Here is an 18223-nt window from a genome sequence, read left to right as displayed (position 1 = left end):
CTTGAATTTCATCGAAAGAAATTCAAAATGAACTTTGAAAAATTAAGGGAATGTAACTGTGACAAGGTAAACCGCAACCAAACACTACTGAAATATTCCAACTCTTGCATTTCAACGAAAGAAATTCAAATGAACTTTGACAAATCACGAAAATGTAACTGTGACAAGGTAAACCACGACCAAACACTACTGAAATATTCCAACTCTTGCATTACAATGAAAGAAATTCAAAATGAACTTTGAAAAATAAAGAAAATGTAACTGTGACAAGGTAAACCGCAACCAAACACTACTGAAATATTCCAACTCTTGCATTTCAACGAAAGAAATTCAAAATGTACTATCAAAAATTAAGGGAATGTAACTGTGACAGTGTAAACTACAACATCACACTAGTGATATAGTACAACTCTTGCATTTAAAATAAAGAAATAAATAAATAAATTTGATTAATTTATTTTTTGTAACTGTGACCTGGTAAACTTCAAACTCAAACTACTGAAATATTCCAACTCTTGCATTTCAACGAAAGAAATTCTAAATGAACTTTGAAAAATCAAGAAAATGTACCTGTGACAAGGTAAACCGCAACCAAACACTACTGAAATATTCCAACTCTTGCATTTCAACGAAAGAAATTCAAAATGAACTTTGAAAAATCAAGGGAATGTAACTGTGACAGGGTAAACTACAACATCACACTAGTGAAATATTCCAAATCTTGCATTTCAATGAAAGAAATTCAAAATGAACTTTGAAAAATTAAGGGAATGTAACTGTGACATGGTAAACTACAACATCACACTACTGAAATATTCCAACTCTTGCATTTCAACGAAAGAAATTCAAAATGAACTTTGAAAAATCAAGAAAATGTAACTGTGACAAGGTAAACCACAACCAAACACTACTGAAATATTCCAACTCTTGCATTTCAATGAAAGAAATTCAAAATGAACTTTGAAAAAATCAGACCTTTGGAGGGGGAGGGGCCGGGGGCAGGGGGTCGTTCTGTGTCTCAATGCACAAAAAAGTATAAAAAATGATGAGGGAATGGGGGGGGGGAGGGGAGGGGAGGAGGAGGAGGAAGGAGGAGGTGGGAGGAGGAGGTAGAAGGAGGAGGGAGGAGGAGGAGGAAGGAGGTGGGAGGAGGAGGGAGGAGGAGGAGGAGGAGGAGGGATGAGGAGGAGGAGGAGGAGGAGGTGGGAGGAGGAGGAGGTGGGAGGAGGAGAAGGGGGGTCGGGGGAGGGCCTTTGGGGCACAGGGAGGGCCTTTGGGGCACAGGGAGGGCCTTTGGGTGTCTGGGTGACATTTGGGGACCGGTGGATGGCCTTTGGGACCCCGTTGGTCCTTTGGGAGCTCGATGGGCCTTTGGGGGGCCCGGGGATGGCCGTTGAGGGTCTGGGGTGGGCCTTTGGGGGTGCCGGTGGCCCTTTGGGAGCTTGGGGGACCTTTGAGTGTCCGGGGGGCAGTTGGGGGCCTGGGGGACATTTGGGGACCGGTGGAGGGCCTTTGGGAGCCCGGTGGACCTTTGAGGACCGGGGGCTTCCTTCGGGGTTGGGGTATGAGGATTGGAACCCTTTGGGGTTGGGTTAGAGGACCTCACAACACTGTTCAAATGAAACTTGTGTATTATAACGACCACAGAGTTTCACCATTAAATTCTCTTCTAAAATCTCTTCAAAAATATTCTTTTAAAATGTCTCTATCTGTTTCGCCGAAATAGTTCCATTACCTGTCTAAAACGGTTTCGCCCAAATAATCCCTAAACGCAAATTCAGCGTGTTCCTTTGTTATTGGCATCTCTGTGCTAACGCATTTCAAATTAATAGGAAACCTTCTCGCACGCTAAAACAATTCATCGCTAAGATGTTTCTTGCCTAATTGTTTCCATGGCCTTTGGTTATTAATATCTTTTGGAGTTCGACCAGTAGAACTGTTCCCGAGGCAAAGACATTAATGACCTGGATCTATTCCTGGAGAAATGTTTCTAGGCGAAAATTTTTAAAGTCTGACAGATGATGTCATTGATTGATTGATCTGTCAAGAAAGGGAAATTAATTTGTTGTTTCTAAGGGGAATTATTGATTCACGATAGGTGAATTGAGGTCGACAGCACAGGTGTTCTGACTCGTGACAGCACCACGTGGTTTATGGCATGCACTTGTCCAAAAACAACAATAATAAATAAATCCCTCAGGCCTAAAGATTAAAGAAGCCTTAATGTTTCTTAATTCCCTCTTCGTGAATTAATAATTTCCCCGCCGATTATGTAAATCAATTTCTCAGGTTAAGCTAACCAAACAACAATGAAGCCATGTTTGTTTCTTAATTCCCCCATCGTGAATCAATAATTTCCCCTAGCGATTATGTAAATCACAGATTAAAGAAGCCTTAATGTTTCTTAATTCCCCCACTCGTGAATCAATAAGTCCCCCGAGAGATTATGTAAATCAATTTCTCAGGTTAGGCTAGCCAAACAACAATGCAGCCATTTTTGTTTCATAAGTCCCCCCTTCGTGAATCAATAATTTCCCGTAGCGATTGATTATGTAAATCCAAGTGAGAAAATTCCTGTTTTTTCATTCTCAGTGAGAAAACCATAAACCAGACCTGACTTGCTGTTGACATCCATAAATGTGACATAGTCCCTGTTTTTTAAATTCTCACTGACAAAAACAATTAAAAATCCATGAAAAACATCAAATAAATCGACCAACACACATAACCATCCAAGAAAACATACATAAATGTGACAAAATTCCTGTTTTTCAAATTCTCACTGACAAAAACCATAAACCACGTGGTTCTCGTGTCAATATATGGTGTTAAAAAAGTTGTAGGTGGCAGCAGGGGTGCGTGACACGACTGGTACCCCCTCCTCTACTAGTATCTTATATTTTACAGTACTTTTTTTTCTCTCTTGACCTTTTTTTGTATAATATACACGGGTTGCAGCGGTAGCTAGCAACCTCGTAAGAGACGATCACGCCCCATAGTAAAAACTAAAGTAACCCATAACTCCTGAAAAAAGATTCAGGTCACAACAAGAAGTACACTATTAGAACCGCCTTGTCCAAAACCTCTATATAGCAAACTTACCCTCCTTTGGCTTGAATAAGAAGGAAAATAAATTGTCTTGAAAATCAAGAAAATTTAATTTAACCACGATATTCTCCACATACGGCATCTTTTTGTCTCCTCTGCTAGCTGGGCAGTGGAAAATCACAGGAAGCTGTATAATAGCACATTTTAAAGGAAATTGCTACATCTAGTGCATTTTGTAATAAAAATAAAATATTTTTTAAAATAGAATCAATTTTGTCAAAAAAAACTGCATTTTTGATGTATTTTCATGCTGCAGTCTTTTTCAAAGATATTTGACTTTTGAATATATTAACATCATAGCTTAAGGGCTCATTTGAAGGGAAATTCCTACATCTACTGGCTTTTGTAATTAACAAAAGTTAATATTAATATAAAGTGTGCGACATGTTACAATGCCTATATCTTTTGACATCGGCATGATGACATATACCTACTTGAATGGTCCTGTTACCTGATTGCCCGAAATGTCGTCGTATCTTATTAAGTGCCTTTTATAATAACTTTATATTCGTTCTTCTTTACAAACAACTTTATGGAGATAAGCACTTTAGGAGTTGAGCCAAAAAAAAAGTTTGGCTCCAGGAGGCAAGCATAACATTTTTCTACTACAGAGTTATAGAAAAATACAGTTTTTCGTAAAAATTATTTTATTTTTGAAATTATTTTTGTTAAGGATGAAAGGTTTCTAAATACGTCAATTTTCTTTAAAATGAGCCACAATACAGCTTTCTATGATTTTCCAGTACCCAGCTAGCTGAGGGAAAAAAATACAGACAAATAAACCTGCTATCGATGCGAAATACCTCGGTTCCAGCCACTTTTTTTTTATTTTCAACCCAATATATTTTCCTTGTTTTTCAAGCCAAGGAACGTTAAATTTGCTATAAAGGGGTATTGGACAACGCGGTTAATAAGTGTACTTCGTTTTGGGATCTGATTGTAGTTTTAGAAGTTATGGACTATTTTTTTTACTATTGGGCGTAATCGTCTCTTACTAGGTTGCTAGCTACCACTGCAACCCGGATTTAAAATGTTCTTTGTTTGATGTGGAATTACAACCAGAAAAAATCCTATGGCTTTTTCTTAATTGGAATAGTAAGAGATGACCTGGCTACAACCTACGATTATGACGTCATTGATGTCATTTAGGAGTTATGGGCTATTTTATTTTTACCATGGGACGTCATCGTCTCTTACATGGGTGCTACCTACCGTTGCAACCCGGATTATAATGAATAATTTTTTACCAGAATCTTTTCTATGAACTACCGCTGCAACCCGGATCTTCACTAGAAAATTTATCATTTAGTTTGGGCAGAAGTGCGTTCTTTAATATAACTTATTTGGAATATTATGACACAAACCTCAAAGAATCAGGCAGCTAAGTCCAATATATACAGTGGTTTGATGTTCTAATGATCGTCTTTTAATATACTCAAAAATCAAATATCTTTGAAAAGACTGCAGCATGAAAATACATCAAAAATGCAGTTTTTTTGACAAAATTGATTCTACTTTAAAAAATATTTTATTTTTAATTACAAAATGCACTAGATGTAGCAGTTTCCTTTAAAATGAGCCATTATACAGCACCCTGTGATTTTCCAGTGCCCAGATAACTGAGGAGACAAAACAAACGGAAAGAAAAAAGATGCCGTATATAGAGAATATCGTGGTTAAAGTCAATTTTCTTGATTTTCAAGCCAATAGATTTTCCTTCTTATTCAAGCCAAGGGAGGGTAAGTTTGCTATATAGAGGTTTTGGACAAGGCGGTTCTAAAAGTGTACTACTTGTTGTGATCTGAATCTTTTTTCAGGAGTTATGGGTTACTTTAATTTTTACTATGGGGCGTAATCGTCTCTTACGAGGTTGCTAGCTACCGCTGCAACCCGGATATCAATGATAGTGTATATTATACAAAAAAAATCAAGAGAGAAAAAAGACAAGAAAGAAAAAATAGTACTGTAAGATATAAGATACTTTAGTCAAATTACAGAATGATCAACTAAAATAATATTCTACATAAAATATCCTCATTTCGGAATCTCTAAGATTATTATTTAAAATGCAAAAATATTTATAGTGTTTGTAGCAATTCTACTTTTTGGATTGAAACTAGAAAAATACTAAAAATTTTAAAATGACTTTTATTTTACTTCAGGTTTTAAGGATTAATTACACCATTTTATCAAAATAAGTTATTAAGATGAGTAACAGTATGCAAAAAGATTTCTATAAGATACTTGGAATATCCAAATGTGCTTCAGATGATGAAATAAAGAAAGCCTACAGGAGATTAGCATTGAAATACCACCCGGACAAAAACAAAGATAAGGGAGCAGAAGAAAAATTCAAAGAAATAGCAGAAGCCTATGAAATACTAAGTGACAAAAACAAAAGAGATATATATGACAAATATGGAGAAGAAGGACTAAAAGGTTCTGCAGGAGCGCCTGGAGGAGGAACAGATGGTCGAGATTTCTCATACGCATTCCATGGTGATCCAAAAGCAACATTTGCTCAGTTTTTTGGATCTGCCAGCCCATTTGAGGCCTTCTTTAATTCTAGTGGTCCAGTTGGTGAGGAAGAGCACGAAGAAATATATGACCCATTCGGTGGATTTGGTGGCCTTAATGGGTTCTCAAGTTTTGGGGATCCATGCGTTGAACGATCACAGTCGTCTATCAATCAAGGAATGAGAGAACAAAGAGTGGCCATCACCCAGGACCCACCCATTAAACATGAACTTTCATTATCACTGGAAGAAATTATGAAAGGTTGTACTAAGCGAATGAAGATCTCTCGAAAAGTTTATAGAAGGAGTGCAACTCAAGAAAGAATAGCTAAAGAAGACAAAATATTGACTATAAATGTTAAGCCAGGGTGGAAAGCCGGTACTAAAATAACATTTGCCAAGGAAGGGGATCAACTACCAAATAAAATCCCAGCGGACGTGGTCTTTGTTATCAAGGACAAACTTCACCCTACTTTCAAAAGAGATGGCTCTGATATCCACTATACCGCATAAATATCGCTTAGAGACGCTCTCTGTGGTGCCCGGTTCGATGTCCCTACTCTCTCCGGAGAGATAATATGCATAGATGCAAGTAGCGAAATAGTTAAGCCAACCACTCAGCGTAGGTTACTTGGTTACGGACTACCCTATCCAAAGGAGCCTCATCGTCGCGGAGATCTCATAATCACCTTTGATATTAAGTTTCCAGATCACCTACCAGAGTCTGTTCTAGAAGTTTTACGTGATACCTTGCTGATTTAATATTTGTTAACTTTCACTAAATACAAAGCTAGAACTATTAGTATAGTTAAATTAAATTTGTTAATTAAATTTGTTAATTTAACAATATAGTTAAATTAAATTTGTTTATTTTCGTCACTGTAGTAAATATGTCAACAGTTTTCTAGTATTGGGTAACTGAAGTGTTGGTTTAAAAGTTATGTATGGAAGGGGGAGAGAACAGCAGCCAGGAAGATATATGCCGCAGCATTATTGTGATGTTAGTAAACTAGAAAACAATAAACATTTCTAGTGAGCCAAGGAGTTTGGAGACGGACACCGCCATACTGTCCCTGTTACCCTAAGCAATCTCTGCAATCGGAAAGTGGAAAAATATAAGTAAATAAGATAATAGCTGGTAAGACTAATAACACTAAATAGAAGGAACATTGATCAGGAAACATGAAGAAATATTGAAGAAGAGGAAGTAAGTAGCAAAAATGTTGAACGTATAAATCTTGTACTACTAAGAAAATAGTGCATCACGATTTAGAAACAAAACTGCTCGCAAACGTTGGTTAAAGTATTTCAGCCATCGCTATAGGATTGTTTACTTTTAAATTTACTACACTTTTCCTTTTTAGATATTACTTAGAGGTGTTGTAATCCTTAAAGCACATAATCTTGGTTCTATGAATTTTGATTTAATAGATCATTTGGCTGTTAACAACATACCTTTCTCTACCTGATGAAAAATGAGTTTTACTATGTCTTCTGTTGTATGTGCAATGCCACTAATACTTCAGCTCTCTGTATCTAAACCGGGTAATCATAGATTAATTAAACAGCTCTCTGTTATGTTCTATTGCCCTGCTAGCAGAGGAGGAAAAAACGGGAAAAAGAGACACTTCAGTGCTACCCATTGCCCTGCTACCCATCTAAACCGGGTAATCATAGATTAATTAAAAAGCTCTCTGTTATGTTCTATTGCCCTGCTAGCAGAGGAGGAAAAAACGGGAAAAAGAGACACTTCAGTGCTACCCATTGCCCTGCTACCCATCTAAACCGGGTAATCATAGATTAATTAAAAAGCTCTCTGTTATGTTCTATTGCCCTGCTAGCAGAGGAGGAAAAAACGGGAAAAAGAGACACTTCAGTGCTACCCATGCAAAAAAGTGATTTTCTTTGTTGTTTAACCTAGGACTGTGAGTTTCCTCTATAGTCTTCTCAGCCAAGGTGATTTTGATGGTTCAGCCAAGGTGATTGCAATGCTTCAGCCAAGGTGATTTCAACTTTAGTTTCGATCAGAGCCCATTTTTAGGTGGCTTGCCGCTATTTTCCTAAATTCCATTCAATTAGTTTCTAAAATAACATTTTACTATTAAGACTAATTTAGATAAAATCTACCATTCCTGCTAGCTAGAAATGGTAATGTTTTCTTACTTGCCAGCTTTTCTAAACAGCTTTTTCAATTTTTTTGGTTACTATGGGTCGTGGTTCGTTCTTTACTAAGTTGCAGCCAGCGCTGGAGCCACGATAATAGATTTGAAAAAGAAAAAGTAAACAATAGCTAGGATATTTTACAGCTGTTTAAGTGAATCTTTCTAGTCTATTATGTGCGATCAGATAAATTTGTTTGTGCACAAAAAAAAACAAACAAGCACATTGTTCAAACTATTATCGTGAAATTTTGGAGACATAAAATAGCATTGAAACTACAAGAATGTATTGCTTAAACACACTTAACAGCAGAAATTGAACACAGCAAAGTAACGAGAAAGAAGAAGGCATACTTGGTAGAGGCGGAGCATAAGAATAAGCAAGAGTCAATTCTAGAACAAAATATTTTACGCTATCAATAGAAACTAAAGGAAACCTATGCCACTATGAGTGCCATTTGGGTTTTGTCCTTTTTTGGCCTTTGTGCTTTTCCCTTTTAGGGGTCTTTTACTTTCCTTTATTGGCCTTACGCCACTTGTGATTTTCTTTTTTGTGGAAAGTGCTTCATCTTCAATGAAAGAGTTAAAGCTGCTTCTGGCAAGAATTTTACGAGATTTACTTGGGAACTACAACTTCTCACGGGCTTCAGGCGCTGTATAGCACTCTAAACAAGGGCTACAGCAGCTCACATGGGATGCAGTGCCAAAATAAGTGAATAAATACGCTGCTCTCAGCAAATACTGTTCTAAAAAGTACAGATTCTCTACATGTTTATTGAGTCGAAAGAAACACCCATCAAGCAACAATAGAAAAAAAATCATCCCGTTTCTTTTGATCATTGGAAGAAGTTATTAACAAGAGATGAGGAACTAAGTCAGAGACGAGGACTCATTGATGATTCGTATTTCGAAGCCCCTAAACATCTCCTTGTGACGTTTCAGCACCCCACTAACGGAGAAGGAAAAAAGTGAGGTATCACTACTTCCCATGCAAAAAAGGGATTTTACTTGTTGCCGAAGATGGGGATTGTAATGCGCCTATATGGGGTTTTCGACTATAATAATTCCCAAGGTACAGTTTTTATTTCGACCTGACACCCTTTTCCAGGAGTCTCAGACTTTTTTTCAAAATTCCCGGAAATTATTTTCGCAATCAACTTCTACCACTAGGAATAATCAAAATAATAGATACCAATTCTGATTCACCTTCAAATGGCAATTTTTTATCAATTGGCAGCTGTTTTTTCCCAAACATGTTCTTAAATTTCCAGTTATTATGGGGTAGAGTTCTTTCATGTCATACCTTGATACCTCAACTATTAGTGTTGTTTGGCTTATGCCACCCGATTATGTTCAATTATTTTATCATTGTTAAAAGTAATCAATTATCAAACACTAATGCTACATTGTATATGACAAACGTCCCTGACGGTTCCATTGTAACTGAACCACCGTGTAACTGAACCCCTGTAAATGAACCACCGTACAACTGAACCACCGTGCAACTGAACCACCGTGCAATTGAACCACCGTGCAACTGAACCCCCGCGCAACTGAACCCTCGTGCTACTGAACCCTCATGCAAGTGAACCCCCTTTAACTGAACCCTCGTGCAACTCAACCCCCGTGCAACTCAATCCCATTTAAATTTTTTGCTTTTTTTAAGTCTTTATATAAATTGCTGTCAAGATGATTTATAAAAATGCTCTGTTCTGTTGTCACAAAAACAAAGAAAATCGGACGTCATAAACTCTTAAATCCAGGTTTATTTTTCTTTTTTATGTCTGTTAATGGGGGTTCCTTCACCCTGTCACTTTCTACGGGTCTAAGCGTTTACCCCCTTCCCCCGCAAAAAATTTCCCCTCCTCCAACCACGGAAAACCCATCACCTGGTAAATCCTTGTGGAAATTATGGTTTTCAAAATTTTAAAATCTTCTTTGAGTCGTGTTATTTTTTAGTTTAATTGAGAAGTTCTAAGGGAAGTGGAAAAGTGGAATTTATGTGTAAATCTTGCCCCCCCCCCTCCGTGCAAATACTTTCTTCTCATGAAAGATCTTCCAGCAAACCCCCACACAAAAAATTTCCGTATGTTTTCCAATGACAAATACTATCTGTAAGCAATAGACAAATCAAAAAGACTTAAAAAGGAACTGAAACTTCTGCCAAGGGGTTATCTGATTGTTTTGTAGCTAGAAAGAGAGGGAGATACCTCAAAGGGGTTTTTACCACTTTGCTTATTTTGTTGTTTTCATTTTGTGGTATTTTCTAAACTCGTAGTTGTTTATCGTTTGGTTTGAAGAAGTTTAATTACCTGCTTCAGTGGAGCTGACACAAAAGTTACTTTCTCTTTTTGTTCGGGAACTTTTGGTTTAATTTTTTTTTTCTTACGTAGATGTATCAGGCCTTTCCTGAACGATGAGTAATAAAAATCTGTGCTGAAAATATCGGAACTTTGAGAATTTAGATAACAAAAAAAATCACTTTGTTGCGCTTTCTTTAAATTAATTAAAAAGATTTTTTCGAAAACAATTTTTCTAATAAAAATAAAGAGCCATATTAAACCAAAGACTAGTATAAATAAATTCCTACAATAATTGAAACTCAAAATGATAAGAAACTGCGGTACTGTTTCGCTTAATGGTACACAACAGCTATAGACAGTCGAATGAATGCCGTGATGGAGACCCGTAAGCGGGTAACTGTTATATAAATTAATTTTAAAAAACTTTCTGAAAAATAAATTTTTCAAAGAAAAGTAAAGGCCATTTTAAACTTAAGCTCAGCAGATACAAATGCCTTTTAAAATTCAAACTTAAAACGACCAGAAATTACTATTAAAGAATAAATGAAACCCAAAACGAACAGAAATTAAATCAACAATCATAACAAAAACATACAACAAGTAATAATATAAATGAATTAAAGCGAGTAATGGTTCGATTGAATATGAATATCAAAATTAAAACGAAAAAAAAATATTTTCCTATTGAAGTAGAAATGAAACTTAAAACGAACATAAATTCAATAAACAATCAACGCGAACAACCATACAATAGATATAAATGCAAATGATTAAATAAATCTCAAAACGAATAAAACGTAAATTGAATATGAAAATCAAGATTGAAAGAACAAAAATCACTGCAAACAAGAGTTTGGGTATCACCTCCTTCTCTCACTTTAAAAGTCTAAAACGTACTGTTTCATTGGCGCTTTACTGAAAACCAATTTAAGACAAATGTTTTCTTTTGTACTTAATATTGAAAATACACATTAAAATTATAGTAACATTTTGAACTGATGAGCTTTCAGAAATTAATATCATTATACATCAAATGTTTAGTTTAATTTATTAGCTCTTTTTAAAATTGTTCAAGACGGATATAGTTTCACCACAAACCAGTGTTTGGATACTGCCTCCATTTTCTTTTCCAGTTCTTACAGCATTGAAAATAAAAATAAAATTACAGTGAAATAAATCCTTGAACTGATGGATCTTTCAACAATTAATATCATTATGCATCAAATATTCAGTTTGATGTTGTTTATACTTTCCAAGACTGTTCAAGACGCATATAGTTTTCGGTAAAGCGCCAATGACGCAGTAGGTTTTAGACTTTTACAGTGAGAGAAGGTCATACCCAAAATCTTGTTTTTGGTGATTTTTGTTCGTTTCAAGCTTGATTTGCATATTCAATTTAATTTTCAATCAGTTTAATATACGTTTATTCATTTATATTAATATCTATTGTATGTTTGTTTTTATGGATTATTCATTTAATTCCTGTTTGTTTTAAGTTTTATTTATAATTCAATAGGAAAAAAATTTTTTTTTCGCTTTAAACTTGATTTTCATATTCAATCAAATCATTACTCGCTTTAAGATCTATTTATTCATTTATATTATTACTTGTTGTATGTTTTGCTATGATTGTTTATTTAATGCCAGTTCGTTTTGCTTTTCATTTATTCTTTAATAGTAATTTCTGGTCGTTTTAAGTTTTAATTTTAAAAGGTATTTGTATCTTCTGAGGTTAAGATTAAAATTGGCTTTAATTTAATTTTAAAAATTTATTTTTAGGAAAGTTTTTTTAATTAATTTTTGTTGGTTTTTGATTGCAAAAAGTTTCAAGTTTTTAAAAATTCCTTACTCCAAAATCAAACTTTAAAAAAAATAATCAAATATTCATCAAAGTATCAAAACTGGTATCAAAGTAACGATATCAAAGTGAAAAAAGGGGTCTGTAGCAACCTCGGAGTTTTTATTATCTGACGTTTGAACTATTTTTAACAAAATGGCTATCTCAAAATTTTTATCGGATGGGTTTGGGGAAAAAGGGCGTGGGGGGTTTCTAATTAACCTTCAGTCTCTTTTGACTCTTTAAAAGTGAACTAGAACTTTCTATTTTCAATCAAATTAGCCCTCACTGAAGTTTATACGAGTATCCCTTCTATAAGAACCATAAATATCCCCAGAGTGTAACTACAACGCCTGTCCCTGGGCCCTGGAGGGTTGTGTCGACCCCGGAGTTTTATTAACTTTTGACCCTTAAAAAGGGCACTAGAGCTCTCGATTTCCAATCGAATGAGCCCCCTTTGAAGTTTCTACGACGACCCCTTCCATATGAAGAGCCTCTGGGGAAAAATATTAATAAATAATAAAATAATAAAACATTGGAGCCGTATGGCCTTTACTATAGGCAACGCTATAGCGTTGCCTCTGATATTTAGGATATCGCAGTACATGCCAATGAGCTGGAACCCACGCAAGAAGGGAAGTTTGGTTAATGCTAATGAAAGAAAACAAAATAGGACAAAAATATAATTGTTTTGAAACAAATTTCAGATGTATATTTGAAAATCAGGGGTGAAAAGGAAAGCATAGCTCATATTAAATACACAACCTAGCCTAGGTACCTTTTTTCCCCCTAAACCACAAAAAAAAGGTCTACACGGTCTGCAATCCAATTCTCTATTGAAAGAAACCTTTTTGACTAGTTTCTTAAGCATCCTCCCTATATAATATATCGCGTGGGTTCAGCTAATTGACAAGTGCCGACATCGCTTATATACCCTTTCGAAAACCTGCGTGCAAATAATATTTTTGTTTAATTAAAACATCCTCGAAACGCTCCTTAAAAGTTTCATTTTAATAGTCTTAGCGATATTAGTTTCAGTAACCGTAGTAATAATATTAGTAGCATGTATAGGGAGTTTTCTGGCTAGTTTGAAGCCATCGACCCACAACTTATCCTGAAAGGTCTAACTTATTAATGGAAGCCGTTCTTGAGATATTTCTGTGTAACCCTTTTGAGAATGTTCATAATCATAGCCAATTTCATTCAATTCAATATCCGCTGAAATATTCCTTGACAGCTTCACCTTAATACCCTTAGCTTGCGTATTAGCAGTAGCAGAATTAGTAGCAGTATGCACATGGCACCTTTTATTTTCTTCAACACACCAAACTGTCCCTAGGATATTGCTGATGCGCCCTTTGGCAACCTGTATACAGATGGAATGATGGGATTCAGTTCACCTACCGCCCTCAAGAGTCCCTGAAGATTTTACCTTCACACAGTTCATTATCGTTAGGTACAGCTGTAATGGTAGTCCCAGTAATAGTATTAGTAGTAGTATTAATAGTAATAACACTAGTGCTAGTAGCAGCAGTAGCATTAACATATTGCCTTTTGGTCAGTCGAAGGTTCCTCTCATGAAATTCTAGAAGTTTCAACTTAATTCTTAATAGAATTAGCTATTGCTATCATATTTCTAATTTTTCCTTCTGATAACCTGTATGTTAATGTAGTGCCTTAATTTTCAAACTAATGCTTCTAGCTTACAAGTGGTTGCAATAGAAGTAGCAGTTGAACTAGTAGTAGTAGTTGTTGTCTTAGCAGCAGTAGTAGTAAATGTAATTAAAATAGTAATAGCATTAGCAGTAGCGTGCACAGGGCCGGATTTAAAGCTTTGACGCTTAAGAACCAAGCGTTTTTGCCGATCCGTTTTTGCAAGATTTTCGGGGTTATTCCCAAACATTCGGGGCTCATGGAAGCAATTAACAAAACACAACTGATGGGCGCAAAGTGATGAAAGAGAGGGGTAATACCGAACTCTTAGCTACCATTCTTGGGAGACATCTGACAGTTTATAAGTGACCACGGAATTCCTGTGTTGTTTTAAAGTTACTTTTCCGTGAATAGGCAGCGTGGCGGTAGAGTGCACCTGGCAACGATAAATCACATCAGTGCAGTTTTTGTCAGAAAAAAAATTACTCACTGATAATTTATTGCTAACCCTGGTATTATGCGCCCCTAGGTCCGGGACTAGGGATCTAGTGGTAAATCCAGGCCTGAGTATGCACATATTTCCTTTTGGTGAATTGACTCTCCCTTTAAGCACTGTCTAAAACCTCCAACTTAATACACAAATGCCTTTTTGAGATACGCCATTTTGAAAATCTGCATGCACATAGTGTCTTTTGATTTAGTTCAAGTTCCACCTCAAATACCCCATAATGTCAAATTTTCAACTTGATTAGCTTAGCCTTAATAGTGCTAGTTTAATAGTAGCAGAGGTCGTAGTAGGAGCAGTAGTAGTAATAATAGTGCTGAATTAGTAGTAGTGGCAACAGTAGTAGCAGCAGTATTAATAGCAGTAGTAGCAGGAAGATGCCCCAGAAGTTTCATATTGATACGCTAAGCTGTTCCAAAAAAAATTGCTGATACACCTGTATGAGCAATCTGTATATTATTGCAAGTTACCAATTGTTAAAATTTAAGGTTTTTATAGAAGGGATGGTCGTAAAAACTTTGAAGAAGGCTCATTCGATTGGAAATTGAAAGTTGAAATTCAATTTCGAAGAATCAAAGGTAATCGCAGGACAATAAGCCTTTCCCTCTTAACCGAACCCCCTCCCCCCCCCAAATACATCCGATCAAAATAAAAATAAACAATTTGTTCGAAAGAGTCTAAAAATCAAATAACCATGCCTTTGGGGTTAAAAATCCCACCAGTAGCATCTGGGGCAAGGGCTGTAAGTTTAGCTAGTTGCTCATTGCTAACACATAAGTTTTATTTAGAAAAATTTTTGTTTTAACTTTGGGGGGGGGGGGCTTATTCGATTGGAAAAAAAAATTTCCAGTGCACTTTTCAGAGTTAAAAGTGATGGGAGGGCTTCCACCCCACCTTATTTTTCCCTGTAATACATCCGATCTAAATTTTGGGACAACCATTTTATTTAAAACAGTTTAAAGGTTAAATAACTATACCATAGTTAAATAACTATGGCTCATAACCCTATTGTGTTTTACCCAATGTAAGTACGGTGGTTGAGTTGCACGAGGGTTCCGTTGCACGGTGGTTCAGTTGCCCGGTGGTACTGTTGTCCGGTGGTTCAGTTGCACGGGGGTTCAGTTATACGGGGGTTTAGTTACACGGGGGTTTATTTACATGGGGGTAAAGTTAAATAGGGTTGAGTTGCACGGGGGTGTAGTTACATAGAATCTTAGTTAACGTGGGTCAAGTGCCAGGGGGGATAGTTAAACGAGGGTTCAGGAGCACGGACTTTCAGTTCTATGGGGGTACAGTTGTACGGTGGTTCAGTTGCACGGTGGTTCAGTTAAACGGTGGTTCAGTTACAGGGGTTCAGTTTCTCGGGGTTCAGTAACACGCACACCGTCTCAAAAAGAACATTAAACATATTTTAATACCATTAGTGCTTTAGAGCCCGATAAAAGAAAACCCATACATCTTGTTATAAGCCTTAAATCAAATCTTCCAATTCTTACTTCCCTTTCCGATTATATGACGACTTTAAGTAAATTGTCTAAAATTTCAAACTTAACTGTCAAATAATCGAATTTATAAGGTTTTCTTCTTTGTATAAACTTCATGAGCTTTAACAAGCTCACAGTAACACTAGAAAAAGTATCCTAGTATGCATAAGGCAATTTCTGTTTATTGATATCTACAATAAAATAAAAGTTCAAAATAGGCATAAAATTTTGAGAAATTCACAAAAAATGCCAGATATTTCGGTCACATATACAGTTACCTTCATCAGTAGTAAAACTAAACTAAAACAATTTAAAAGAAAAGTTTATATACGAAATCAAATAAAACTACATATTGTTTAATTCTCTAATTCTTTTCAAAGCAAAGGAGGAAGCTAGCTTCTTTGACCTTCTTGGATTCGGTCCATTAGCGTTCAATGACATAACATTTACACAAAAGTCAACTACACTGGGTGAATTGAACTTTACTCTGTCAGATTTTAATAAATTATCATAGCTATAGTTCAGCCCAAGTTCACCTGTATCCCGATTCAAAGCAATATTCTTGAATAAGATTTTCTTTATTTCAAGAGTTTCACGAAAATTTTGCTTTAAACCCCGATCCCTAGAAATCAAAGAGACATTCTCGAACAAAATAAAATGGTCTGGAAAATTGAAAATATGTTCTGAAAGGGCTGAAGTAAGATCTCCAGACTTAGAATCTTGCTATAAAGCCGATGAAATGGAATTTTTACGCTGTAATAATGTAATCTCCAAAATCTGGTTTGTACGTCCCATATATGAGCTTCCGCAAGTACATGGGATCTGATGAACCCCACTTTATTGCCCCAATGAAGTTAGATCCTTCCCACAATTTAGAAAACTACCCAAAGTATTATTACTCTTTAAAGCTTACCTTAGACCATTACTCTGTAAAATTCTTTTAAGTTTTTCACTTAGCCCGGGTACATATAGTAAGGAACAAAAAAACATCCTCCTCCCGAGTTGTTTCCAAGACTTACTTAGACATCTCTAGGAACCTTTTTCTTCTTTTTGAAAAAGTCTGGTTAATTAACCACTCTGGATACATGTTGCTTATTAGTATTTTCCTTAGAATGAAATTGCTGCTGAGCTGGAGGACAGATGGAAATACGTTGACGACTTGTCCTTAACAGAAATCGTATCTAAGGATTCCAAGAGCAATGCTGCTGGTTTCATCGACCAAGTTACCTCAGAGGCGGCGGAACTAAACATGGTCATGAATAAAGACAAATCCTCGCTCAAGACATTTTCTTTTCTTCAGAATACTCAACGGTCTTTCGAACCTCCTATCGCTTCCAAGCTAATAAGCCATAAAATAACTTTACTTGGTGTGATGATTTCTTCTGACCTCTCATGGCGGGAGAATACAAAGATAATTGTAAAAAAAGCTAACGGCGCAATCCAAATGCTAAAAACACTGAAAAAATTTCGAGTTCCTAAGGACAAGCTGAAACTAATATTTCACACTTTCATCCGCCCCTTAGTTGAATATACTTGTCCGGTTTGGCACTTTGCCCTTACCCAGGATGAAACTTATAAAATAGAACGATTTCAGAAGAGATCACTGCAAATCATTTATGGCGTGTCCCCTTCACCTTACTCCTTTTATTTCAAAGAATTGAATTCCGTTTCTTCTGGTCGAGACAAATTATGCCAAATATTTGGCTCCCCCCTCCCTCAACATCCCACATACCGATCATTCCTCCCCCCCCTTTTGTCCCTATATGATCTCGTCCCCCCAGGGAGGTGCCTCAGAAGGTTCCAAAACCGAACCCAGTCCACTATAACACCTTGCACTACAGTAAAAGCTTTGTGCCGAGCTTTGTGAAATATTAAAATGATCTCTAGTGCTTTTATTCTGTAGTTTATTTATCCTGACGAAGTTTTATTAGACAATTTTATTCTCAATCTCAAGTGTTTTTATCCTTTAGTTTATTTATCCTGACGAAGTTTTATCAGACAACTTTATTTTTTTAATTATGACTAAGAGACATCATATTTGGGCTCTGCCCACGAGAGCTATGTCTTGTTTTTGAAATAAATGAATTTGAATTTGAATTTAGAAAAGACAACTCATCCTCAAAAAATTTTGGAGAGCAAATACTAAAGATCCGGTCAGTTAAAGAAATGATCAAACCAATTTTTACTTGGCGAGCGTGACCGGAACTATAAGACAAAAATCTATTGTTATTTGTCGGTTTTCTGTAAATAAAGCTGTTACGAAATTTGGACTTGATTAATGGAAAAACAGATTTGGAAGTATCTGTTATTAAGAATTTAGTAAGGATGTGTAACAAGTTCTCTTATTTTTTTTCAATTCAGAGGAGAATATTTCGATAAAGTATATGGTTTACCGTTGGGGTCCCCTTTAACTTCATTATTAGTTAATGTTTTTGTGGAAAATATTTGAACAATAGCGTTATTATTCATATTTTTTAAAACATATTTTTGGGGCCAGTATATGGATGACATAATTTCAGTATGGGATTATAAGGAGGAGGAATTAAAAGGATTTTTGGAACATCTAAATTGTTTGGGGGGGGGATTTGAAGTTTACTGTTAAATTATGAGAGAATGGGAAACCTTCTTTTCTTGATGTTCTTCTTTTGAAAAATGAAA

The 18223-nt window shown here is 36.0% G+C and overlaps 1 protein-coding gene and 1 pseudogene across 2 annotated transcripts in view; one reads left to right on the top strand and one right to left on the bottom strand.

Annotated features, from left to right (window-relative positions):
* Window positions 1-18223, bottom strand: part of LOC148953315 (NHL repeat-containing protein 2) — a 217865-nt gene that overhangs the window by 135411 nt on the left and 64231 nt on the right. The window lies entirely within an intron of this gene.
* Window positions 5328-6386, top strand: LOC148953316 (dnaJ protein homolog 1 pseudogene; annotated as a pseudogene).

Source organism: Artemia sp. Qi Xiang Cuo, chromosome 4 (assembly GCF_049724085.1).
Source record: "Artemia sp. Qi Xiang Cuo chromosome 4, ASM4972408v1, whole genome shotgun sequence".
NCBI lineage: Eukaryota > Metazoa > Arthropoda > Branchiopoda > Anostraca > Artemiidae > Artemia > Artemia sp. Qi Xiang Cuo.
Note: the sequence above shows the minus strand (reverse complement) of the source record. Positions and strands in the feature narration are given on the sequence as shown.